Here is a 23,031-nt window from a genome sequence, read left to right as displayed (position 1 = left end):
CAGTCTCAGAACAAAAGGACATACTTTTAGAGAGTGTGGTGAATCTGTGGAATTCGTTGTCTCAGAGTGCTATGGAGATCAAGTGAATGTGTTTATATAAGGCAAAGACTGGTGGATTAGAATTAGAATCAGTACACCACGATAGAGTTAGAATGATGCTATTACAGCTCGGGGCATCAGAGTTCAGAGTTCAATCCCAGTATTCTCTGAAAGAAACTTTTTATGCTCCTTCCCATGTGTGCATGGTTTCCCCCCGACAGTGTAAAGATCTGCTGGTTAGAAGGCTAACTGTCACTGTAAATTGTCCCGTGATTCAGCCAGGATTAAGTTGTTGGGTTGCTGGTCGAGATTGTTGTGTGGGAATGGCAAGTTCTGTGCTGTACCTCTAAATAAAATTAAGTTAAAAATTAAACTGATGTAATTGGCATATGTTGTGATATTGTTTGTTTTACAGCAGCAGTACAGTGTAATACATAAACGTTATATAAATTACAACTAGTAATGTACATAGACGATTAAATTTAATAAGTAGTGCAAAAAGAGAGCAGGAAAGAGATCAAGGCAGGTTCTTGATTGATGAGGGGTGTTTGAGGGTAACAGGCAGAATGGGGTTAAAGAAAAACAAAATCAGCCAGAATTGACTGGTCTAATTCTGCCCCTGCTTCTTCTCGTCTGAAGGAGTGTGGGAAGCATGACATGGTGCTTGATGGGCAGTGTGGTATTAATGGGCTTTGGTCCTCTCTGTCTGCAGATGCTGGAAATTTGAAAGAAAGGAAGCACGTCAAGAAACACACATCAAAGTTGCTGGTGAACGCAGCAGGCCAGGCAGCATCTCTAGGAAGAGGTAGAGTCGACATTTCAGGCCGAGACCCTTCGTCAGGACTAACTGAAGGAAGAGCTAGTAAGAGATTTGAACTGAAGGTATAAACAATGGCTGACATAACCAAAGCAAGTACCTCACTTTTTTTGTATTCATTTCTCTTGGGCAGATGAATGACAGATAAAGATGATGCTTAGCATAAAAAGAGATGATCGGATAGAAATGCAAACCAGACTGATAAATAAAGACTTTGTCCTGCCAGTTGACCGGTAAGTAACACCTTCAGTCGGTTTCGCAGAAAAGGAAGCTGAAATATTTGTGTATAATTTATATATCATTTATATTGTCCGTGATGCTGCTGCAAGAGAGTTTTCACTGTACCCGTACCTCACTGTTCTTGATATTGAACTCGAGAATAATTGCCCAGCTTTTCACATCACAGACATCCCGTGTCTGCAGGGCTGGAGCTGGGAGGCCTGTGCTGTGTTAAAGCCCGTTTGTGCGAGGGAGGAAGGAGGTGTGTTTTTGCTGTTATTGTTTTGTTGCTTGTTGTGTTCTGTATTACCTGGGCATTGTGGGCAGACTGTCTTGGTGCCAGTATGGGTGGCAGCAATTGTGAGCTGCCCCCAGCACATCCTGTGGTGTGTTGGTAGTTAAGGTAAATGACACACTTCATTGCACTTAGATGTAGGAGAGTCCCCCGTTGATCGGGGTCTGCCATGAATGATGCGTCCTGTCTATCTACAGGGTATACGCAAGCCGGGACAACACAATATGGAGAGCACAATGATGCCTCTGTATCAGGCTCCGCCGCTGATCGATCCAAAACTACAGCAGAGACCAGTATGGTCTGGCAGCAGCAGTGTTGCAGGATTTGCCAGTCTGCACTGAACTCAGTGTCGGACTGCCATTTCCCCTCTGCCACTTGATGAACAAGATGGCGCCGGTAACTGGCGACTCTGCGCATGCTCTCCCAAGCAAACTGCCCTCTACACTCACCCACTTTTCCCCCTCACCTGACTTCACCGATCACCCGCCAGCTGGTACTCCTTCTACTCCCCCATTCAACTTCTTATACTGGCTTTCCCCCCCTCCCTTCCTTTCCAGTCCTGATGAAGGGTCTTGCCCCAAAGAATTTACTCTTTATTCTCTTCCATAGATGCTGCCTATCCTGCTGAGTTCCTCCAGCATTTTGTGAACGCTGCTCTGATTTACATTAAACCTGATTCTGATTCTGATTCTGAGAAGAAACCTTCAGCAATTCGGATCATTTGGCCGTACTCCTGCTACCTGCACCCAGAGCAAGGCTCCAGAGATCAAGACAGCCAAGAGGTCGCAGGAGGCAGAGGAACGGTTACAGGATTGCCTTGAGTTAGTGGACTGGGCCATGTTCAAGAACTCATCTGAGGACCTAAATGACTACACCAGGGTGGTTCCAGACTTTATTAAAACAGCTGTGGATGAGTGTCTCCCCAATCAGAAGTCTTGGATAAATAATGAAACCCAGGACATGCTGACAGCCAGATCAGAGGCATTCAAGTAGATCAACAATGCTACAGAGGTGCAGGTATGATCTCCAGAAAGCCAACTCTCAGGCGAAGTGGAGATTCCAGACTAGACAAGAATCAAAGTGGGATCTCAACAGCTGTGGCACTGTTTGAATGCCATAACCTCCTACAAAGCTAAATCCTGTGACATATGGGACAGCTGTGCTTTGCTTCCAGATGAGCTCAAAGCCTTGTACACTCGCTTTGACCACCAGAACAGGGAGGAACAATTGTGCACCCCTATGTCACCCGATGATCCTTTGGTCTCAGTATCTGAAGATGACATGCAGACTGCCTTCAAGAGAATGAATCCAAGGAAAGCATCCAGTCCAGATGAAGTACCTGGCTGAGTACTGAAGACCTGTGCTGACCAACTGACTGGTGTATTCACAGGTATCGTCAATGTCTTACTCCAACAGTGTGTGGTGCCATCTGGTAAATTGAAGGGATTGAAGGCAGATAAATCCCCAGGGCCAGATGGTCTGCATCCCAGAGTGCTTAAGGAAGTAGCCCAAGAAATAGTGGATGCATTAGTGATAATTTTTCAAAACTCGTTAGATTCTGGACTAGTTCCTGAGGATTGGAGGGTGGCTAATGTAACCCCACTTTTTAAAAAAGGAGGGAGAGAGAAACCGGGGAATTATAGGCCGGTTAGCCTAACGTCGGTGGTGGGGAAACTGCTGGAGTCAGTTATCAAGGATGTGATAACAGCACATTTGGAAAGCGGTGAAATGATTGGACAAAGTCAGCATGGATTTGTGAAAGGAAAATCATGTCTGACGAATCTCATAGAATTTTTTGAGGATGTAACTAGTAGAGTGGATAGGGGAGAACCAGTGGATGTGGTATATTTGGATTTTTAAAAGGCTTTTGACAAGGTCCCACACAGGAGATTAGTGTGCAAACTTAAAGCACACGGTATTGGGGGTAAGGTATTGGTGTGGGTGGAGAATTGGTTAGCAGACAGGAAGCAAAGAGTGGGAATAAACGGGACCTTTTCAGAATGGCAGGCGGTGACTAGTGGGGTACCGCAAGGCTCAGTGCTGGGACCCCAGTTGTTTACAATATATATTAATGACTTGGATGAGGGAATTAAATGCAGCATCTCCAAGTTTGCGGATGACACGAAGCTGGGTGGCAGTGTTAGCAGTGAGGAGGATGCTAAGAGGATGCAGGGTGACTTGGATAGGTTGGGTGAGTGGGCAAACTCATGGCAGATGCAATTTAATGTGGATAAATGTGAAGTTATCCACTTTGGTGGCAAAAATAGGAAAACAGATTATTATCTGAATGGTGGCCGATTAGGAAAAGGGGAGGTGCAACGAGACCTGGGTGTCATTATACACCAGTCATTGAAAGTGGGCATGCAGGTACAGCAGGCGGTGAAAAAGGCGAACGGTATACTGGCATTTATAGCGAGAGGATTCGAGTACAGGAGCAGGGAGGTACTACTGCAGTTGTACAAGGCCTTGGTGAGACCACACCTGGAGTATTGTGTGCAGTTTTGGTCCCCTAATCTGAGGAAAGACATCTTTGCCATAGAGGGAGTACAAAGAAGGTTCACCAGATTGATTCCTGGGATGGCAGGTCTTTCATATGAAGAAAGACTGGATGAACTGAGCTTGTACTCGTTGGAATTTAGAAGATTGAGAGGGGATCTGATTGAAACGTATAAGATCCTAAAGGGATTGGACAGGCTAGATGCGGGAAGATTGTTCCCGATGTTGGGGAGGTCCAGAACGAGGGGTCACAGTTTGAGGATAGAGGGGAAGCCTTTTAGGACCGAGATTAGGAAAAACTTCTTCACACAGAGAGTGGTGAATCTGTGGAATTCTCTGCCACAGCAAACTGTTGAGGCCAGTTCATTAGCTATGTTTAAAAGGAAGTTAGATATGGCCCTTGTGGCTGCAGGGGTCAGGGGGTATGGAGGGAAGGCTGGGGCGGGGTTCTGAGTTGGATGATCAGCCATGATCATAATAAATGGCGGTGCAGGCTCGAAGGGCCGAATGGCCTACTCCTGCACCTATTTTCTATGTTTCTATGTTTCTATGTTTCAGGCAGGATTCGATCAGGAAGTACATGGTAACCTGTCAAAATGTCTATCACCAAGTGAAACATACATCCACAGTGATGAAGGGTTTTGAGAGGCTGCTGTTGAAGACAATCAGCTCCTGTCTGAATGGTGACTTGGATCTGCTCCAGTTCACCTCCGGATGCAACAGGTCTACAGCAGATGCTACCTCACTGGCTCTTCACACAACTCTGGAACAACTGCATAGCAAAGATGCGTTCATTAGGATTACAGCACCATCATCCCAAAACCAATCAGTAAACTTGAAGATCTGGGCCTCAATACCCCCTTGTACAAATGGATCCTGCATTTTGTCGGTTCAGTTTGGCAAAAACATCTCTTCCACAATCTCCATCAGCAAAGGAGTACCACAGGGATGTGCACTTAACCCTCTGTTCTACCCACTTTACACCTGTGACTGTGTGGCCAAATTCAGCTCCATCACCATTTAAAAGTTTGCTGGTGATATCACTGTTGTGGGCCGAATCAAAGGTGGTGATGAATCAGCATACAGGAGGGAGATTGAAAACCTGGTTGAGTGGTGTCATAACAACAGCCTCTCACTCAATGTCAATAAGACCAAGGAACTGATTGTGGACTTCAGGAGAGGGAAACCAGCGACCTATGAGCCAGTAATCATTGGAGGTGGAGAGTGTCAGTAACTTTAAATTCCTGAGTGCCACTATTTCAGAGAACCTGTCCTGGACCCATCATATAAATATTATTGCGAAGAAGGTACGACAGCACCTCTAGTTCCTCAGGAGTCTGCGGAGGTTCGGCATGTCATCGAAAACCTTGGCAAACTTCTTTAGATGTGTGCTGACTGGCTGCATTACTGCCTGGTATGGGGACACCAAAGTCTTTGAGCTGAGATTCCTACAAAAGGTAGTGAAATGTTCTGAGTACATCACGCTGAAAACCCTCCTAACCATTGAGAACATCTGCATTAAACGTTGCGGTGGAAAAGCAGCATCAATAATGAAAGACCCTCGCCACCCAGGCCATGCTCTTTTCTCACTTCTACCATCAGGTAGAAGGTACAAGTGCCCCAGGACGTGCACCGCTCGGTTCAAGAACAGTTACTACCTCTCCACCATCAGGCTCTTGAACAAAAGGGGACGACACACTCACTTAAGGACTCTGTTATATTGATGGATGTTGTATTGTTATATCATGTTATTTATTGCTATTTATTGATATCTGCATTTGCAGATTGTTACAGTTAACAGTTCCTGATGTTTACAGTTTACTGTTCTATAGCTTTGAGAAGTATGCCCGCAGAAAAAGATTCTTAGTGTTGTATGCGGTGACAGGTATGCACTCTGATAATAAATTTTTACTTCCAACTTTGAAACTCGGCGCTGCCATCAGTTGACGTCGCCCAGCGACAAACCGCCCCCATCACAATGTCAGCCAATCAGCGATTAATGCGTGGAGAGGCTACTTTTCATTGGTCGCGGTGTTAGCCCCGTCTAGCGTCACTGGGCGTCCCGCAGATCACTCGGCGAATTGAACGCGGGCCGGGAGTTCGGAACCCGGAACGAGTGGGTCGGGGGAGAGACCGGACGTGGGAGCTCCACCTCGGGCAAAGGCTGCCACACAGTCGGTGCCGCGAAACTTTTCGTGGTGGGGGTGAATAGAATCTGGCGGATATTTCGTGAGATATTTTAGCTACATGGAGGGTGCCCGGTTTTTCCCTGCCGAGGATCGGAGCCTGTTGTCTGCAGCTGTCTCCTAAACCCGTCTCATGCTGTTGGGAGACGAGAGCCGTACCGCAGCGGCTGCTGGTGGATTTCTGGTGCTCTCACCGCTCCAACAGACTGAAGGCCAAGGGAGAACAGGGCTCAAAGGTAAGCTCGTGTTTTAGAAAATGAGAAATAGGAGATGGTGTGGTCATTCTCGCAGCTGATCTGCCCTTCATTCACAACAAGGCTGATCTTCAACCTCAGCGTCACTTTCCTGCATCATCCCCATTATACCTGAGCCCCGAAACCTTAGAAACCTTGTGGAGAGAATTGCAAAGATTCACCGCACTCTGAGTAAGGAAATTTCTCCTCGTCTCAGGTGACTTTTTATTTTATATCTGTGATCCCCTGGTTCAACACCCCAGCCAGGTTCTCATTCCTGCCTCTACCCTGTCAATACCCTGTGAGACTGTGTCTCTCTCAGTCAGACCACCTCTTATTCTTCCAAGTTTGAAACAGGCCCAGTCAGTGTAATTTCTCCGAGGGCACCACCACAGCCCTCCAAATCAAGCTGGGAAATCTGCTCATTCCCTGCATCCCACAGGCTGACTCTGGGAGGAGACCAGACCTGTGCACAGTGTTCCATGTACGATCTCACCAGGACCACATGCAACTTCAGAGCAGATCGTTATTCTTGTATTCACACCTTCCTTCCCATTCAATGTTCTTTAGGTAATAAAGAACTCAAACAGTGACTGGATAAGGCACAACTTCACCCATGAATTTAAAGGGCAGGTGTTGTAATAGATTTCCCGGGGGTCATGCACAAGGTAGAAAGAAAATCGCTGTGTAGGTGGCGGCTGTCCAGTTTACCGAGAGTGAGGCTGAGTGGAAAGGAAATGAGCTGACAGTTATCATGAAGGAGAGGAGGGAATACTGATTCCCAGAGGAGTGAGTGGGAAGGAAGGAGAGCTCTATGCGGGGGTGACAGGAAGGTAGCATGTGACATGTGGGTGGGGTGCAGCAAAGAGAGGGTTGTGAGAGCGTTTGGAGGTGAGGGGTCTGAGGACAGCTTGAAAGAGGAGAAGCGGCAGAGAAACCCCTGAAGGGGAGGAGATATGGTGGCGAGATAGATCAAGATGGAGAATAGGATGTTGTTCTTTCTGCACCTTGTGGCACATCGGGCAGCAACCTGGCTGTTTATTAGGCATTTTTGTCTGTGTTTACGAGGCCGACCATGTGCAAGGAGCCAGTTGGATTCGAACCTGGCACCACTCGGCTCGAGTCCAGTGCAGATGCCACTACGCCACCGGCCGGCCGCAATAAGGTAGGGTGGGGGTGGGGTTTAATGCGACATGACATTGTAAGGTGCCGGATACACTGGGATTAATCAGTCACATTTGCGGGAAAGCTTCCTGACTTCAACCCTGTACAGACCTGCTCTGATGTGAGGCCCCGCCCTTCACTAGGAGACTTGTAGAGAGACAGCGCAGACACAGGCCCCTCAGACTAACTTGTCCATAAGACTATAACACGTGACAGCAGAACTAGGTCATTCAGGCCATCGAGTCTGCTCCACCTTTCCTTCATGGCTGATCCCGGATCCCACTCAACCCCATACACCAGCCTTCTCACCATAACATTTAATGCCCTGACCAAAAAGGAAACAATTAACTTCTGCTTTAAAAATACCCACAGACTTGGCTTCCACCACAGTTTGTGGCAGGGCATTCCACAGATTCATCACTCTCTGGCTAAAAAAAAAAAATTCTCCTTACCTCTGTTTTAAAAAGTCACCTCTCAATTTTGAGACTGTGCCCTCTAGTTCTGGACAACCCACCACAGGAAACATCCTCTCCTCATCCACCTTATCTAGTCCTTTCAACATTCAGTAGGTTTCAATGAGATCCCCACGCATTCTTCTAAATTCCAGTGAGTACAGACCCAAAGCTGCCAAATGCTTCTCATATCTTAACCCCTTCATTCCTGGAATCATCCTCATGAAGCTCCTCTGGTCTCTCTCCAATGACATCAGTTCCTTTCTAAGATATGGGGCGCAAAACTGTTCACAATGTTCCAAGTGCAGCTTAACTAGTGTCTTATAAAGCCTCAGCATTACCTTCTCGCTTTTATATTCTATCCTCTTGAAATAAATACCAACACAGCATTTGCTGCCTTTACCACAGACTCAACATGTGAATTAACCTTCAGGGAGTCTTGCACGAGGACTCCCAAGTCCCTCTGCACCTCTGATGTTTGAACCTTCTCCCCATTTAGATAATAGTCCATGTCCTTTTACCAAAATGCATTATCATACATTTCCCAACACTGTATTCCATCTGCCACTTTTTTTGCCCATTCTTCCAATTTGTCTAAGTTGTTCTACAATTGCATTGCTTCCTCAGCATTGCCTATCCCTCCACCTATCTTTGTATCATCTGCAAATGTTGCCACAAAACCATCAATTCCATTACCCAAATGATTGGCAAACAACGTGAAAAGTAACGTTTCCAATACTGACCCCAGCGGAACACCACAAGTCACTGACAGTCAAACAGAAAGGGCCCTATTATTCCTGAGTCCCATTGAGATATATTCCATGTGAAATAAGCAAGTTCCATTTGCCTGTGTTTGGCTCATATCACTCTAAAGGATAGATTAAAACTTTCTGATCAAAAACCTATGGAAGCAACACACATCAAAGTTGCTGGTGAACGCAGCAGGCCAGGCAGCATCTCTAGGAAGAGGTGCAGTCGACGTTTCAGGCTGAGACCCTTCGTCAGGACTAACTGAAGGAAAAGTGAGTAAGAGATTTGAAAGTGGGAGGGGGAGATCCAAAATGATAGGAGAAGACAAGAGGGGGAGGGATGGAGCCAGGAGATGGACAGGTGATAGGCAAAAGGAATACGAGAGGATCATGGGACAGGAGGTCCGGGAAGAAAGACGGGGGGGGGGAACCAGAGGATGGGCAAGGGGTATATACAGAGGGACAGAGGGACAGAGGGAGAAAAAGGAGAGTGAGAGAAAGAATGTGTGTATAAAAATAAGTAACAGATGGGGTACGAGGGGGAGGTGGGGCATTAGCGGAAGTTAGAGAAGTCGATGTTCACGCCATCAGGTTGGAGGCTGCCCAGACGGAATATAAGGTGTTGTTCCTCCAACCTGAGTGTGGCTTCATCTTTACAGTAGAGGAGGCCGTGGATAGACATGTCAGAATGGGAATGGGATGTGGAATTAAAATGTGTGGCCACTGGGAGATCCCGCTTTCTCTGGCGGACAGAGCGTAGGTGTTCAGCAAAGCGATCTCCCAGTCTGTGTTGGGTCTCACCAATATATAAGAGGCCACATCGGAATGTGGCCAATGGAAGAAAAAAACAATGGAACTGTCTTTTAAATTATTATCATATCTGCCTCCAACTTTTCCTCTGGCAGCTCATTTTATGTCAGCACCATCTTCTGTGAACAAATTTGCCCCTCAGGTCCCATTTCAATCTTTCCCTGTCACCATAAACCCTGGTAAATGACTGTAACCATCTGATTTATCTACTTCACAAACATCAAATGCAGTCACCCCTCAGCCTCCTTCACTCTGGAGAAAAACAGCTCAAATTGATCCAGTTTCTCTTTATAAATCCAGCCCATTAGTCGCAGCAACATCAGTGTCAATCTCCCCACACTCATTTCAATTTAATTCCTTTCTTTCTTTAGCTGGGCAACCAGAACTGCATACAATATCGTAATGTAGTGTCAGCTAGCTGTAAGTTGACATGCTAACTCATGTAGTTAATGCTCTAACCGATGAAGGCAACTGCTTCATAAGCCTTCTTTGCCCCTTTGTCAACCTGTGTCTCCACTCTCAATCATCTGTAAACTTGCTTCCCTAGGTAACCCTGCTCTATAACACGCCCCAGGGCCCTGTCATTCCCTCTGTATGCCCTGCACTGTCTTCACTTGCCAAAATCCATCACTCCACACCTTCCTCCCGCCGTTCCTTTGCCCACTCACCCAGTTAATGTGGATCCGGGTGTAAATTTAGACAACCTTCACTGCCGATCACAACGCAGTGTTGCTGTCATGTGTGAGCTCAAACAACATGAGCTGTCTTGGTCCAAGTGACAATAAAAACCAAAACCAATAAAGCAGGTGGTGTTGCAATAGTTTGATTTCCGTCCCAGGGCCCAGAACAAGCCCTGCACACAGAACACAAACAATCACACTGGGTAGACCGTGCAGTCTTATTGAGGAGACTGATGTCCTATTGTCCCAAGTGACTGGGGTTGTGACAGATTATTTCTGTTTTACTTTGTTTGGAGATTGACAGCATGGAACTTGACCCTTCAGTCCTCATCACCAACCAGGATCTCTACCTCAGTCAGTCCAATTTTTCTTTCTTTCCCTCATATCCCCCAAACATTTCCTCACTGTGTACTTGTAAAAATACCTTTTAAATGTTGAAATTGGACCTTCTGCTGTCATCTTCTGGGGCAGCTTGTTCAATAACCCACCCACTTCTCTGTGTCCCCTTTGCAGTTTTCCTCCTTGCCTCATTTCCACAAACTTACTAATTATTGCACCTACTTTCTCATGCAAAGAGCTAATATGAATAATAAAAGTGCGATTCAGCACTGGCCACAGGCCTCCATTCTGAGGCTACGTCCACACTACGCCGGATAATTTTAAAAACGAAGTTTTTTCTCTTCGTTTTGCCCTCCCATCCACACTGAGCCGGCGTTTTCAGCCCCCGAAAACGGAGATTTTCGAAAGCACTCTCCAGAGTGAATAAATCTGAAAACTCTTAATATCCAGCGTAGTGTGTACGGGGTAACCGGAGAGATTTTAAAACGCTGTCATGACAACACCACAACAACAATGTTTGTTCAGCGTCTGCTTGGTTCTGTGCAAGCCGTTATAACGCGCAGTCGGTGTGAACGGCGTGAGAGTTAAATTGTAAAGTGAGTTTTTTTGACTATTTAAAAACTCTGTCATGACGAGCCGGGACAGATGTTCGTTGTTTTCTTGAACGCCACCACCTAACAATTTCAGAACAGACGGATGAGACTGAAGCCAGTTGACCCATAGCTTCCTGAATAAATAAGTATACTGACTTTGCCCTGTTTTCTGTCCTTGCTTGTATGAAGGTGGTTTACCTATTTATGCAAGTACTTCTCTGACAATAGATGTGTAACAGCCTAAGGTAACGTTGTATGGAAATACAAGATAATGCTGATGCAGACATGTTTTATACATTTAACAAGGTGCTTTATTAATACAACAGAGTTAGTCAGTTTTTCAATGTTCATCGTCAGCCGGGTCGTACTGTCCGTGAACTCCCTGTCCGTTGCCTCCATACGCTCCAGTATTTGTTTTTTTTTTAGTTTTAAGTCCTCCTGCGCTACAGCCAAGAGCAATTCCTTTTAAGTTTTTTTCTACTCTGTAACTGGACAAACGTGCACTAAGTATACCATTTCCTCTTTGCTTGTTTTCTTTGTGTCCTGCGCATGCCCAGTAGAGCAGATTCGCCCAAATATCCGTCTAATGTGGACAGAGATATTTTGAAAAATGCTTAGTGTGGACGCCTATCGTTTTTATTCGAAACTGGCATTTTCAAAATTATCCAGCGTAGTGTGGATGTAGCCTGAAATACAAATCCTTCACTACGACCACTGTCTCTGACCACAGGCGAAGTTTTTATCCATTTAACCAGTGCACCCGGGATCCCATGCTGAACAGCCTGTGCTGTGCTGTACTATTCTGTGTTTAATATTTTAAATGTCTCATCTGGTGCCCCACCCATTTCATCCCTGTTTTCTCACAAGGTCCGAGGGTGGACAAAGTCATGCTGAAGGGATTTGTACAGCTTTATGTGTTCAAGACTTAAGTCCAGGTTTAAGATATAAAGTTAGTACCTCCTCTTTTGTCATGCTTCAGGACATTACCATACTCCTTCCTGAATCCCCCAGCTTCTATGCCCTTGTCCACAGTAAATACAGACGAGGAGTCTGACCTTACCATCTGCCAGAACTCCAATAGTGATTATCACACTGATCCTTAAGGAGACCCCCTTCTCCCTATTACCCAAGCTATTCAGTCTCCTTTGTCCCCACCTGATTACCCTCTCAATTTACCAGTCTGTCCTTCGTATTGCTCAATGATTTGCATGGTACAACCTGCCTTAATGTGACAAGTTCCTGTTGCATACCATCAACATTCACCTTGCTCCAGTTCAAAATGAATCCACAATGTATTTCCATAACTATTCTAAAACAAATAGAATAATGATCGCTGATCCCAACTTGCTCCCCCACTGACACGTCAAACACTTGCCCAGCCTCAGATCCTGAGAGGAGGTGTAGTGTGACCCCCCCTCTCTAGTCGGGCGTCTACACATTGCTTGTGAAAGCTCTCAGACACACGATACAAATTCTACCCTGTCAAATCCCTCAGCATTATATCTGTCCCAGTCAATATTAGGGAAGATGAAGTCACTCTCTAACACAACCCGAATATTCCAACAGTTATCTGCAATCTCCCTACATACTGATGCTTCTGATTCTCACTGGCTTTTGGGGTTCAATGGTAAATACCAGTTAAGTGTGCACTCCCTACTTATAACCTATCTGACTGGCCTTTTCCCCCAGGAATATCTCTCTAATTTCTGCAGTGATGCTCCCCCTAATCAACATCATGACACCTCCTCCTCTATTACCTCCACTTCTATCATGCCAGTCCCACCTGTACTCTAGAACATGGAGCTGCCTGTCCTGTACATCCAACGACCAGATTTCAGTAATGTCTGCAGTATCATAAGCCCATGTGCCACAGTCCCAGATGGAGAGAAAGAGACACTGGAAATCTGAGAGTCAGAGGGGAAGAAAGAAATCGACAATGGGAGGAATGTGTTAAGTTCTTTGACCCTTCACTCTTTGATGGGCGTCTTTTGGCAAAGGAGTGGGGTTCACGGTAGTGGAAAGGATTAAGACTGAGAGGTTACGTTGAGGTGAGGAGAGACACTGCAGTGAGAGTAAGTACTGAGGCTCAGAGGACGGAGTGGGAAGGAGTGTTCTGTGAAAGAAATGAAGGAGTTTGCAGTGAAAGCTTTGGAGGAGAGAGGGTCAGAGGGCTGCCGTGTCATGGTTAAGGGGTAGAGGAGACCCTGAAAAAGAGATGGATTGAGAGTAGGTGAAGTCGTTGGCAGGCCAGAACAAAGTGAGGAGGTGGCAGTGGGTAATAATTACTGTGTCTCAGCCCTGCTGTGTGTGTGTGTGTGTGTGTGTGTGTGTGTGTGTGTGTGTGTGTGTGTGTGTGTGTGTATGTCTGTCTGTGTGCATGAGAGAGACGGGGGGGGGAGTACAGTTTGGTAAGGGAGTGCACACAATACATGCCTTTGTACCTCTCTCTCTGTGACTGTCAGCAATCAAGTCTCACAATGCAAACTTTAAAGGAATGTTTGATGATCAAACATTACAACCAGTGGTGCATGCGAGCTCAATTTCAACATTTAAGGGAAGTTTTGATAGGTACATGAATAGTAGGGATATGGAGGGTGATGGTCCCAGTGCAGGTCAATGGGAGTAGGTGGATCAAATAGCTTCAGCATGGACTAGATGGGCTGAAGGGCCTGTTTCTGTGCTGTACTTCTCTATGACTGTCAAAGTGGAAGATACAAACAACTTCTGCACATCACAGGGCTGATGCAGGAATGTTGTTTTCAGTAACTGAGCTGTCTGGGAAGAGGATCACAATGAAAGATGTGTCTCCAATCTAATTAGGGCTATTCAGCATGACTTTGTGTGTGGGAACTCACATGATCCAGAGGATCCCTGAGGGAAGGGCGGTAAATGTTGTTTATATGGAAATGCCTTTGACAAGGAGCATAACCTGTCAATTGAAATAATGGGTTACGGGTGTGTTTTACATGTACACAGTCTGAGATCTACATTGGACTCACATTACTGAAGATTAAACTTTGAGTAACAAAATCAAGCAGCCATCTAATTTTAAGAAACGCAAACAACCGGAAATCTGCAGATGCTGGAAATTCAAGCAACACACATCAAAGTTGCTGGTGAATGCAGCAGGCCAGGCAGCATCTCTAGGAAGAGGTACATTCGATGTTTCAGGCCGAGACCTGCCTGGCCTGCTGCGTTCACCAGCAACTTTGATGTGTGTTGCAGCCATCTAATTGTAGACTTCAATGCTGAGAGGTGTGAATACAGGAATAAAGATCTCTTTGTGGTCCTGGTGGAATCTATGCACAGGTCTGGTCTCCCTCCCAGAGTCAGTCTGTTGGATAATGGGAATGAAGGGAAAGTTTCCCAGATTGCTGTAGGGGGTGAGGTATTGTCCTCAAAGAGATCACACTGGCTGGGCCTGTCTCAAAGTTAGAAGAATAAGAGGTGGTCTGACTGAGACAGACACAGTCTCACGGGGTATTGACAGAGCAGAGGCAGGAATGATGTTTCACCTGGCTGGTGTGTGGAACTAGAGGTCACAGACTCAAAATAACAGGTCTCCTTAGCAAGACCGGGATGAGATATTTCCTCACCCATACTGCAGTGAAACTTTGGAATTCCCTCCACAAGGTTTCTGAATGTTCATGGCTCAGTAATAATGGGGATGGCGCTGGAAAGTTTCCCTGTGGTCAAAGATTAGCCATGTTCTGAGTGAAGGGAAGGGCAGGGCAGGTACAAGGGGATGAATGGTTACAGTCTGCACCTGTTTTTTATATTCTTAAAACACAAATCTACATTTGTGTCTTTTAATTTTTTGGTCTTCATTCTGTTGGGTTACACAAGGGAACGGTAACCAATGCACTCTGTGTAGAGCATCCTCTACCCCGTGTTGACTGTATTCACTCCACTGTCTCCAATGCATGTAACAGTCTGCAGAGTTTGTTGTATTCATTGTTCTTGTATCCAGTGAGAAACACGTCTGTGTAAGCGCCGGGGACACTTTACTGCATTTACACAGCGACTGTACCGAAATACCAGTTGTTGTTGACAGCTTTGTCCACAGCTGCTGAACATAGAACAATACAGCACAGGAACAGGCCATTCGGCCCACAAGTCTGTGCTGAACATCGTGCCAATTCAATCTCATCCCATCTGCCTGTACACGGTCGACAACCCTCCATTCCCTGTCTGTTCATGTGTCTATCTAAATGCCTCTTAATTTTTGTTTTATCTGTTTCCACCACCTCCCTTGGCAGCACGTTTAGGATCTCAGAATTTTCTGTGTAAAATTAAACTTGCCTCCTTTAAACCTTCTGCTCTCATCTTATATTTATTCCCTGTAGTATTAAACATTCCCACGGCGAGGATAAAGAGACTGTCTATCATGTCTGTATCAGTTGTATTGACTCTTTCCTCGAGATCTTCTGAAGCACCGTTTTCCTGGACTTTTGTACCCTGTGACCCTTTCAGTCAGAGCTCCATGCCGGATAAGGATTCAGGGTGTGTGGACACTAGTAATTCTCCACAATTCCTGCTGGACACTGGTGAGCACCGAGTGTACACTTGGTATCTGTTGGCACATTCTATCCGGACTGGTGAAAGCAGAGTGTGAGAGCGAATAACTGGAGCAATTCCCCCACCTGCTGGCCACTCGGGGAACTGCACTTTCTCCAGCAGTCTGCCCGAGTTGAGGAGGGCGCGCTTTCACTCCAGAACCGCCGTGACGGATGAGGCCAACGAGTTGCAGTGTAGGATGAGTGATAGGTAATGGTTGGTGAGGACTTGGTGAGCCGTAGGGCCTGCTTCTGAGCTGCACTTTGTATTATAAAAATTTTAAAAATTCATAATAAAAATATATACAACATATGGTTCAAAATTGTCTTACGTTCTTAGTGCAAGAAACGTCATATTATAGTAGGTGAATTTCACTCTCCACATATTGACTGGGAATGAATCCCATCCCTTAAACGGACTAGAAGGGACAGAGCTTGTCAAATGTGTTCAGGTAAGTTTCCTTTATCACGTAGAAGCCCCAACCAGAGAGCATAGGACACTGGATCTGCGATTAGGAAATGAGACAGGGCAGGTGACAGAAGTTTGTTTCGGGCAACACTTTACATCTGGTGATCACGGTGCCAGTAGTTTCAAAGTAAATATGCAAAACGATAGGTCTGGTCCACGGGTTGAGATACTAAATTGGAGAAAAGCCAGTTTAAATGGTATCAGAAATAATCTGGCAAGTGTGGATTTGGTCAGGCTATTTCCTGGCAAAGGTGTACTTGGTAAGAGGGAGGCCTTCAAAAATGAATTTTTGAGATGCGGAGATCGTAATTTTTTTTTCATCTGTATTTACACAGGAGATGGACACAGAGTCTATAGAAAGAAGGCAAAGCTGCATCAACTTCATGGACCCTGTACAGATTACAGAGGAGGAGGTTTTCGTTACTGTGAGACAAAACGGGGTGGATAAATCCCCAGGGCCTGACAAGGTGTTCACCAGGACCCTATGAGAGGCAAGTGCAGAAATTGCCAAGGCACTAGAAGAGATACTTAAATGATCCTTGGTGAGAGGAGAGGTACCAGAGGATTGGAGGATAGCCAATGTTATTCCACTGTTTTAAAAACAGCTCTAAGCATAAACCAGAAAATTATAGGCCCGTGAGTCTGAAATCAGTTGTAGGAAATTTACTGGAAAGTACTCTACGGGACTGGATACATAACTATTTACATAGACATGGGCTGGTGAAGGATAGTCAGCATGGTAGGTTATGTCTAACCAATCTTATAGAGGTTTTGAAGGAAGTTACCAGGAAAGTGGGAGAAGGTAAGGCAGTTGATGTTGTCTACATGGACTTTAGTGAGGTATTTGACAAGGCCCACAGTAGAGGCTGGTCAAGCTGGTTTAGTTGCTTGGCATTCAGGATGAGGTACTGTAATAAAATGGATTGGACATTGACTTTGTGGGAGAAGCTGGGATGTGGTAGTAGATGTTTGCCTCTCTGACCGGAGGCCAGTGACCAGTGGCCGGTGCTGGGTCCATTGTTGCTTGTCATCCATATCAATGATCTGGACAATAATGTAGTTAACTGGATCAGGAAATCTGCAGAAGGCACCACGATTGTGGGTGTATTCTACAGAGAGGAAGGTTATCACGGCTTGCAGAAGGATCTTCATCAGCTGGAAAAATGAACTGAAAAATGACTAATGGAATTTATTGCAGAGAGGTGTGAGGTTTTGCACTTCAGTAGCACCAACTAGGGTAGTTCTTACACAGTGAACGGAGGGGCACTAGGGAGAATGATAGAACAAAAAGGTCTGCGAACCCAAATCCATAATTCATTGAAAGTGGTGTCACAGGATGCTTTTGTGACATTGGCCTTCATAAATCAATGTCTGAGTACAGGAGATGGGACATTGTGTTGAAGTTGAACAGTACACTGGTGAGGCCTAATTCGGAATATTGTATGCTGATTTGGCCGCCTACCTACAGGAAAGATGTAAACAAAGTTGAAAGAGTACAGAGAAAATTTACAAGGATGTTGCCGGTTCTAGACAACCTGAGTTAAAAGGAATGATTGAATAGGTTTGTTCTGTGTTCTTTAGAATGTATAACACAGTGAGGAGACTTGATAGCGGCATACCAAATCAAGAGAGGTATAGATAAGGTAAATGCAAGCAGGCTTTCTCCACTGAGGTTGGGTGGGGCTACAACCAGAAGTCATGAGTTAAAGCTGAAAGGTGAAATGCTTAAGGGGACTACAAGGGAAAACTTCTTCAGTCAAAGGACTGTGAATGTATGCCAGCACAAGTGGTGCATGTAAGCTCAATTTCAACGTTTAAGAGAAGTTTGGATAGGTACATGGATGGTAAGGGTATGGAGGACTATGGCGCTGGTGCAGGTGGATGGGAGTAGGCAGTTTAAGTTGTCTCAGCAGGGACTAGATGGGCCAAAGGGCCTGTTCCTGTGCTGTACTTCTCTATGGCTCCATATGGTCATTACATTCAGTAGTTTCAACACTATTTAAACCATCGCCGCTCACGTTGCCCTGTGGGTAATGACAATGTTTGACAGGCTTCTCCACCTGACTCAATTCCTCCATGCGTGGTAGTGGAATACGCCTTGACTGTGGTCCTTCCCCACAGAGCCTCTGTATTAGCTTAAAACTTCCCTCAGCCTGGAATGATCCAGCAGCCTGGAATGTACCAGTTGGCAGTATTGCCTTACAGACATCTCACTTTCACTGTGCTGGCAGACCATCAGGCTTCGGATAGAGCTAAGAGCATCTTTTGTGAAGTTGATATCTTCCTGCAGCACTTGACATCCTTCTGTGTGTGTGTGTCCCTGGGGAAAGTTCCTGGATCAGATCCCTCTATCACACAAATCCTCAGGATGAACTGGGATATAGACCTTTACATCTGTCTCCACGCCCTCTTAGCAAATCCACTACCTCCAAAATGGTAGGTGACTGTCTCTTCCATGCCACAGTTGTCCTGAGCACAGTGTCATTGGGAGTGATGTTTTGTCTGCATGCGAATGATCTGATTGTGAGGGGATGTCTCACTGCCAGCCAAGTGATGTCTTTGTGCTTGCCGGTGCTGAGGCATTCTATTAGATGTCAGATTCTGGGTAGTCTGCTCAGGGAAGCGCCCCACCATAACTATAGGGTCCCTATCCCATTGTGCCTACAGGACACCCTACGCTAAACACTGCCTGATGGATATGTGGTTAAAGATGTTTGCCTGGAAGAACTATTCCACAAAGGACAGGTGATGCGGAAATGTCCAGCACACTGGGGTGTTGTGCGGTAGAGGGGCCAGAATATCTCCACAACTCCAGGGACTGACAGAACATATGAAATTGGAGCAGGAGTCGGCCATCTGGCCCGTCGAGCCTGCTCTGCCATTCAATAAGATCGTGGCTGATCTGGCCATGGACTCATCTCCACCTACCTGCCTTTTCCCCATAACCCTTAATTCCCCAACTATGCAAAAATCTATCCAACCTCATCTCAAATATATTTACTGAGGTAGCCTCCACTGCTTCCCTGGTCAGAGAATTCCACAGATTCACTACTCTCTGGGAAAAGCAGTTCCTCCTCATCTCCGTCCTAAATTTATTCCCTGAAACCTGAGACTATGTCCCCTAGTTCTAGTCTCACCTATCAGTGAAAACAACTTTCCTGTCTCTATTTTATCTAGCCCTTTCATAATTTTATATGTTTCTATAAGATCTCCTCTCATCCTTCTGAGTTCCAGTGAGTACAGCCCCAGGCGACTCAATCTCTCCTGATAGTATAACCTCCTCATCTCCAGAATCACCCTGGTGAACATCCTCTGCACCGCCTCCAAAGCCAGTATATCCTTCCTCAAATATCAAAATAATAACCTGGTCTTTAATTTTTCCTTCCAAAGTGATTGGCCTCACTTTTACCAACATTGTACTCCATCTGCCAGTCCCTTGCCCACTCACTTAAACTATCTATATCTCTGTGCAGGCTCTCCGTATCCTCTGCTTTTCCACTCAATTTAGTGTCATCAGCAAACTTAGATACACTACACTGGAGAGGATCTGCAGATGCCAGAAATCCAAGCAACACACAGAATGCTGGAGGAACTCAGCAGGCCAGGCAGCATCTATGGGAAAAAAATACAGATTCTGGCCTAAAAGGTCGGCTGTCCCTTTTTTTCCATAGATGCTGCCTGTCCTGCTGAGTTCCTCCAACATTTTGTCTGTGATACACTACACTCAGTCCCCTCTTCCAGAGGTTTGGTAAAGGCCGAAATGTGGTGGTGGGGTCCTAGCGCAGAGCGTACTGATGCGGCAAGTACCGGTTCCTCGTGTAAGGAATGAACCTATGTTTGTTCAATTTTAACACCGGGCAGATGGACTTTAAAGGCAAGGGCCAGTTCTGTTTACTGCTCCATGTCACTTACTCTGCTCTGAGCTAAACTGAGCCTGGGGCTGTGGCCTTCTCTAGCTGCTCCAGGCACGATGTCTGAGGCCAGTTCTTTGCCTCTGCACTGAACTGAGCCCGAGGCTGCGGCCTGCTCTGGGAGTCGTGTCTATGGACTCACTTTTGTACTAAACGCTATTTATTGTTTGCATGATTTGGTCGAAAGGCCTACCCCTGCACCTATTTTCTATGTTTCTATTTCTCAGTCCCATATAATGGCTCACTAGGTGAGTTGACCAGTCTGTCCTGACTGAGCACTGCTGTAACATTTTCCCTGACTAGTTACGCCACTGCTCCTCCCACTGTGTCACATCTAAAACAACCAAACCCCAGAATACTGCGCTGCCAGTCCTGCCCTCCTCCAACCGAGTCTCACTAATAGCTACAATGTCATAATTCCAGGTGTTGATCCATCCCTGAGCTCATCCAAGGGTTGAATAAGGCAGAGATATGTAGGCTAGCGGTGAATTATTGTCAAATTGTGAAATCCACTTTTCACAGTTCAAAGCACATTTATTATTAAAGTGTGTATACCGTATCCAACCTTGGGATTTGTCTTCTTGCAGGCAGCCACAAAAACAAAGAAACACCACAGAACCCAGTTAAAGAAAAAACCCACACAACAAGACCATCAAATGTGCGAGAAAAAGAGCAGATCACGCAAACAACAAAAAGAGAAAAAGTAACACTCAAAACATTAACTAACAAACTGCAGAATCCGCAAAAGTGAGTCCACGTACACAAGGTGCCGAGGCGAGTGAAGCCGGTCTAGGAGCCGATGGCTGCAACCACCACTGTGTCGACGGTGGCAGCCACAGCCGCAGATCCAGTCCTACGCTGAAGTGCCTCGATCAAATCACACAAATAGTAAATTGCATTCAGCACTGAGGATAATAATCAACAAACCACAGGCAAAAGTGAGTCCAATGACACGATCTGCTGAGGTGATTGAACGTCTCAATGTAAGACCCAAGACTTCCACTGATAGCAGCATCAGGGAGACAGGTAAAACAGAAGCCGATGGTACTGAAAGAGAAATTACATGCAGTTCAGAAGAAGTTTATCTAGGAAAGGGAGAGTATCCAGTAGTTTTGTAAGCTGTCTGCAAGATATCGTTGTGAGTCACTGGTGTACTTAATCATTGTAACAGGATACTATATGATGCTGACAGTTGAACTACCACCCTGTGTTTACTGTAACAGGGTCTGAATAAGATGACTTGTTCAAGAAACTCACCACTGCTGACTGGGAAGTTGTATCTGTGCTCTCCTGATCTGAACTGTATTTAAGCAGCAGACTGACCCCACTACACCCCCCACCCCCTATGGATCGAGCCACTGTTGTGGAAGCCTCCTGATGGTCAGTGTGAGGCCGGGTGTAACTGGGGAAGCCAGTACTGTGTGCCCTCTCTCTTTTTGATAGACTTCTTGACGGGGGAACCCCAGACAGACCGTGTTGGCAGGAACATCTCTAACTTCATCATGCTGAGCACTGGTGCCTCCCCCACCCCCGGTTCTCAGTCTGCTGCTGTTGACAGTGCTGATGCACGACTGTACTGTGATTCTTCAGTGAACCTCATTTCAGGGGACCTGGCCTGGGCTCAACGCATAAGTGCAATTATGAAGAAACCATGGCAATGCCTTTACATCCTTAGGAGTTTGAGAGGAATCAGCATGACATTTAATACGTTGACAAACTTCAATAGGTGAGTGATTGCATCCCATCCTCGTATGGAAAACCAATACTCTCAGTGCTCACACTATCAGGTCCAGGAGCAGTTATTATTTTCTCCTTGTCATTTGCATAATTTGTTGTCTTTTGCACCTTGTTTGTTTGTTCACCCTGTTGGATGTGGCCTTTCATTGATTCTAATATGGTTCTTGGATTTACTGAGTGTGCCACAGGAAAGCAATTGTCAGGATTGTATATGGTGACTTGTATGAACTTTGATAATAAATTTACTTTGAATATTGAACTTTGCCCTATCCATGGAAGTTATTTAGCTCTATCCATATCTTTGTTCACTGTTGCCTAGTCTGCAACAATGATGAATCAACATAGAGGGATGAGGTATAGCATCTTGTGGGCTGGTGTGAACTCAATGACTTGAGCCTCGTGATGGCATCCGTTAGTCTCACAAGACCATGGATCTGTGCCTGGAAAGTCTTGCTTCAGTCTGCGTTAGAGCAGCGTCTGTTGTGGCTGTAGAGGCCCACACGGGAGTGTCAGTCTCGGCTGCAGTGACTGCACTTGAAGACGCTGTCCTCCAGTGTTGTCTTGGTGCTGTTTTTCTGACGAGTGCGCTTTTCTTCAGCAGCAAGCCTCAGCTTCTCTTCTCCTCTTTTTAGACCTCTGCATAGTTCCAGCCCCCAGGGAGAGCGATCGCTTGCGATGTCCTCCCACCTCTCGACGTTTATTTTCAGTGACTTCATGTCTCTCTTGAGCCTCAGAGTGGACAATACTGATTGTGGACTTCAGGAAATTGCAGACTGACCATTCCCTACTGCATATCAGAGGCTCCTCCGTGAACAGGGTCAGGAGCACCACGTTTCTTGGATTACACACCATGAATGATCTCACCTGGTCTCTCAAAAGCACCTCTTTAGTCAAGAAAGCACAACAGTGCCTCCTGTTCCTGAGGAGTTCTCCTCACCCCCGTTCTAACCACATAATACAGGATTGCCATCTAGAATGTTTTGACCATCTACATCACTGACCGGTTAGGAATTGGACCACAGGACCCTGTAATTGATTGTGTGGACAGCTGAGGGAATCATCAGAGTCTTTCTTCCTCAGTCTCATCCAAGGCATATATCAGAATCGGTGCACCGCCAGAGCCCCCAGCATTGTCAAGGAGCCCTCCCATCCGTCCTGCAATATATTAGACCTCCTACCATCAGGCACGGTATAATGATGCACCACAGTACAAGAACAATGACTGCTAGGCTGGGTACAGCAACTTCCCTCAGGTCGTTGGACTTCTCACATCCTGCTGCCACCCA

At 45.9% G+C, this 23,031-nt stretch overlaps 1 long non-coding RNA gene across 1 annotated transcript; it reads left to right on the top strand.

Annotated features, from left to right (window-relative positions):
• Positions 1–5,960: 5,960 nt before the first annotated feature.
• LOC134346570 (uncharacterized) lies at positions 5,961–21,945 on the top strand. Its single transcript, XR_010017955.1, has 3 exons — positions 5,961–6,288; positions 16,433–16,592; positions 20,600–21,945. It is a non-coding gene; the product is annotated as an uncharacterized LOC134346570 (long non-coding RNA).
• The last annotated feature ends 1,086 nt before the right edge of the window (positions 21,946–23,031 follow it).

Source organism: Mobula hypostoma, chromosome 5 (genome assembly GCF_963921235.1).
Source record: "Mobula hypostoma chromosome 5, sMobHyp1.1, whole genome shotgun sequence".
Classification (NCBI taxonomy): Eukaryota; Metazoa; Chordata; class Chondrichthyes; order Myliobatiformes; family Myliobatidae; genus Mobula; species Mobula hypostoma.
Note: the sequence above shows the minus strand (reverse complement) of the source record. Positions and strands in the feature narration are given on the sequence as shown.